We start from the raw sequence: 5,114 nt of genomic DNA on the forward strand, positions 1-5,114 counted from the left end.
TGAGGAATTGCCACACTGTCTTCCACATGACTGAAATAATTTATACTCCCACCAACAGTGCAAATACAATTATTTCAAAGGCTTTCAAATAAGATCAAGGAGTGAAATTTAACCTGTTTTAATCAAATCTAGACCTAGAAAACACTAAAGTTTCCTAAAATGCAAGCAAATTATAAGATCCACATATTTTCTTTTATATGGCTCATCTATGCCCTCAGAACTGAGTCTAGTCCAGGCATTACAAGGAAAACCTAGACTCCTAAAAACCACAGGAAACATGTGGCCAAAAGCACTGTGGGGAAAAACCAAAAGCATAACACAGATTTCAGTAGGGACACTTGGTATGAAGTCTCCCTGGTATATCAATCTTCATTATTATTTTATTCTATAAGTGCATTCCAGATCACAGCAAGTTAGTAGTTTTGCCATATCTTTCACTGCCTGGCTTTATGTAAGTGCTGCTAAGAATAAAATTAAGCAGTGGGAGAAAAACATCAGTTTGGTGTCTAAATTTAGAAAACTTGATGAATAAATCTATTAAATCCATCATGGGGAGAGAGAAGAGCAAATCATGTCTTATTGGAAAGATAAAATAAATAGAAAATAAAAGGTGATTGTCTTTATAATTTAGAACAACGGATTTCAATGTAAAGCCCCCCCCCTTTTTATTTACAAATATATTGGTTGATTGTGTATTTTCATTCACATAACCCTCAACTTGAATTTTAAAAAAGACATACTGTGAGGCAAGAAACCATACAGAAAATCATTACTGGAGCCCTGAATTCTGTATTTATTGGGGGAGGACTTTTATGAGATCCTACTTATGTGATATAAATCATCCTCTGAAGATCATGGAAAGCAGGTGCCTAACATTCTGCACTGCAGACATCTGGCAGGCTTTTATCCTCACACTCCACCCTCCCGCTCAACATCTGGCAGCCCCTTCATCCCTGCTCCCCACCCCCACCCCCAACTGCCTCCCAACATCTGCCACACACTTCTCTTAACCTCAGAAGCAAATCCAGTCCAAAGCTCAAAGACACAATGTTCCAGGGGTGGTGACCTAGAGTTACACGCTGGGTGGGAGTAAAGCAGGGTTTGTTTTTATTTTTTTCCTAAACTTTAAATGAATACACAATTCACTTGGAAGTATGCTTTAATGTCAAACTGGTTCTCACTGAGAAGCTTGTTTAAAATTGAAATCCATCGTTACTATGAACCTCTTTTTATAAGTTTTAAATCACCTTGGGAATTGGAGGGTACAATCAAAAAAGTATGGGGAGGAGAATAATTTTATGCTGATGACATGCATCTTATGAGCAGACAGAATTAATTCTGATTGGGGAAAAATGGGCAGAATACTTGTGGCTCGTCTGTGAAGTACAAATCATTTAAAGGAGCTGTCTTAAACCTAATCCAAAATGTTTTGAAACCTATTTAAGGAAGTGAGTGCCATTTGAATTCCACATTAGTTTAGAAATTCCTCCTTATGGCACTCACTGGTTTATAGAGCCGTCTCACTCATAATCTCCCTGGTTCTGAACAGGAAGGCAACTTCTTAGTTAGGGCTCACCCTGAAGTACTTCTCCTCACCTTAGTAAATCACCTGACTTAACGCTTCCTACTAACACATTTGTATTCCGGCTACACTACTCTGACAGTTTGCTGTTAACCATTTCACGGTATTTACCTTAGGGTTACCTGAATGAGTAAACTCCCCAACTACTTCCTCCCACACCCACTCTCAGCCACCCGTACACACATAATTCTCCTTCTCCTCCCTTCTTTAGACCAACCCCTATTCCTTTCCTTCAAATGAGGAAATGCTCGCTGTTTCTTTTTCCAGAGGAACGTGGATAAAACCACATAACCCTGAGTGATCTGGGCACGGGTGACTTCTGAGATGGTCCTGGCTTCTGATGAAATAAACATTCCAAACTCAAAGCCACTCTGGGCCTTGGATGGCTGCCAAGATGCTGGATGTATCACAGAGACTCCGCAGGCCAGAGCTGTATCAGAGCATTTTATCATTTTATTACACACTTAAATTAGTAATTACTTCTGGGACATTATTTAGATTCTGTTGTAGTGTGCAATTTCTTGTTTAAAAGTTTAAATATGTTTAGTGACTATTCCTTATTTGAAATTCCTTGCACATATGTTTGTCTGGGTTTTTTTCCCTAACAATCCTCTATTTTTGTTCCAAAGAATGCTAGAACAAAGAGATACATCAACATTGTTTTCTCTTTTGATAGTTACCTGGAGTAGGGAAATTTTTATGCTTATTAAAATCACAGGGGATGGTAAACTAAGTTAGGTTGGAAGTAGACTAGAATTGTTAATGGCCTTTGCATGTTGAAGTTATTATTACCGGGATGATGATGACAAAAATAAAGTCTATAGGGAGAGCACAACAGGCTGAACTGATACATGGTTTACCAGAAACAGCATGTCAATGGGAGACAGAGGACTTGCCTTCTAGTCCCAGTCTCCGTTTTGTTAGCTCTGCGAAGTTTGGATCTTGGTTTTTTTCATCTAGAATGATTAAGTTTGTCTAAATATATTTTTCTTAACTTTGTATTATGAAAAAATCTAGAGTAGCTGCAACACTAGAAAGATGGCGGAGCAAGAGCAAAGAAAAATCCCTTTGGTTCCAGAAAATCTCCTGAAAAAGAGGAAGGCTTATCAAGCCCTCAAAGCCACCCAGGCAAAGCAGGCACTTTTGGCAAAGAAGGAGCAGAGGAAAGGAAAAGGGCCAGGTTTAAGCAACTGCAATTATTCCTACATGATTCCTGGAGGCAGAAATATGGCAAGGTGAGTCTTTGACGACTAGAAGTGAAACCTCATGACTTGGAATTGCCAGATAAACATTCCTTGGCCTTTTTTGTACGCATCGAAAGGATTGATGGCGTGAGTTTACTGGTGCAGAGAACCATTGTAAGGCTTTGCCTAAAGAAAACTTTTAGTGGTGTCTCTGTAAAAGTCACCCCTCAGAACCTAAAAATGCTGCATATAATAGAACCTTGTGTGACCTGGGGATTTCCAAATCTGAAGTCTGTCTGGGAACTTCTTTTGAAATGTGGACAAGCCAAGGTCAAGAATAAGACCATCCTTCTGACAGACAACACAGCGATTGAGGAGCATCTGGGGAAGTTTGGTGTCATTTGCTTGGAAGACCTCATTCATGAAATTGTGTTCCCAGGGAAGCATTTCCAGGAGATCTCATGGTTCTTGCGCCCTTTCCACCTCTCAGTGGCCCGCCATGCTACCAAAAATAGAGTGGGCATCCTCAAGGAGATGGGCACATCTGGCTATTGGGGTGAACGCATCAATCAGCTCATCCCCCTGCTGAACTAGACCCAGGTGCCAAACTGCAGTCAATTTTTATCAATGAAGTGGAAGCACGTGTTTTTGTTTTTTTTGGGAATTTTTATGACGTATCTTCAGAGAAGATTATTTCCTGCTTTATCTTCAAAAACTGGAAAGGAAGGGTCAAAGAAAAGACAGTAGCTATGTTCATGGCAAGCACCTCTCATCACAGTCCAGTTCCGAGGAAAAATTCCAGCGTTTTCCACATTGGCTGCCTCCTCGTCTGAAATCAGCACATTCCATGGAGGAAGGAGTCTTGCTTTGTTGCATCTTCTTTCCTAAGGTTTAATGCTGCTAAATGAGTAACTCTAGCATTTGTACAAGGCTCCCTAGGACTATTGCAGGGGTCGACCAAGCCCAGGGACATAATTGAATCTGGAGATTCTTGGGGCCTTGTTTTGAAAAAGACTTGAAATGCACATAGGAAGAAAGGCACAAAAATAAATGTTCACTTGACTCTGCAAAAAAAAAATAAAAAGAAAGAAAAAATCTATTTATAAAAGTACTGAGAGTAATATAAGTAATCCAGCTTCAGTAATTATCAATATATCTGGTCTCATCTCTATTGCTTTAATTTGCCCCTTGTTTCCTGCTGTTTTTTAAAAGCAAACCCTAGAAATCGTAATATTTCATCTGTAAATATTTGAGTATTTCTAAGAGATAAAGACTTTTGCCTTAGCCACATTAATTAATCATTACATCAAAACAAACTAATTGACAAGACCAAAAACAAAAGAACAAAACCACTTAACAACAATTCCTTCAACCCCTTTCAACTCAAACATTTCAAGACCCAAAGCCTACAAGCTAGACCTGAGTCAGTTATAGCCACAGAGTCCTAAGAACTGACGCTTTTTACTCTATTCTATAAATTACTAAGAGTTTTAGCATTTTTACCTGATAGACTTCACTGGTCTCCAATTCTGGACTTCAAACCAAAAAGGAACATGAAAAACATAGAGAGCATTAAGTAAAGAGCCAACCAAAAGGTTTTGGTTTTCAAAAAGAAGGTAGATTCCTTATAAAACTTGAAAGAACTAGAATTATTCTGACTAAAAAGGAGACATGCCAATGGAGTACATTAGAAGCAAAAATCATTCACTCATTCATTCATTCATGTACTTTTTCATTCATTCATTCGTTCAACAAATGCTAATTGAGAGACAATGGTAAGTGACGGGTATGCAGTGACGCAAAGTGTCACCACAGGAAGTGTGGCAATAAGCTAGTCTCCATCTTCAATTAGGGAAAAAGTAACACCAATGGGGCTAAACATGCAGCGGTGACACTAGCAAAATGTTGAAGAGGGTTTTCAAGGGACACTGGGAATCTCCTCCCAGAGACAGGAGAACTTCATTTTTGTTTAGGATGGTTTAAATATGCACAGAGCATAGAAAACATTTTAGGGATGCTATAGGATTTTGTAGACCCCAAATTTATCCTTTGTCAAGAAAAGTATAAAATACAGAATAGATGCCGTAATGATTTCTATTACCTGATATTTGCATCTGTCTGGTGTTGGGAGTTGCCCTATACGTAAAGACAAAATCACCCTAAAAATTTAGGTTTGCTGGCCGAGCACAGTGGCTCACACCTGTATTCCCAGCACTTTGGGAGGCCAAGGCAGGTGGATCACGAGGTCAGGAGATCGAGACCATCCTGGCTAACACAGTGAAACCCTGTCTCTACTAAAAATACAAAAAATTAGCCGGGCGTGGTGGCACATGCCTGTAGTCCCAGCA

At 39.3% G+C, this 5,114-nt stretch overlaps 1 pseudogene; it reads left to right on the forward strand.

The window, feature by feature from the left end:
- Positions 1-2,599: 2,599 nt before the first annotated feature.
- Positions 2,600-3,409, forward strand: LOC101128563 (large ribosomal subunit protein uL30-like 1; annotated as a pseudogene).
- Positions 3,410-5,114: the final 1,705 nt, after the last annotated feature.

The sequence above is a fragment of the Gorilla gorilla genome, chromosome 2 (genome assembly GCF_029281585.2).
Source record: "Gorilla gorilla gorilla isolate KB3781 chromosome 2, NHGRI_mGorGor1-v2.1_pri, whole genome shotgun sequence".
NCBI lineage: Eukaryota > Metazoa > Chordata > Mammalia > Primates > Hominidae > Gorilla > Gorilla gorilla.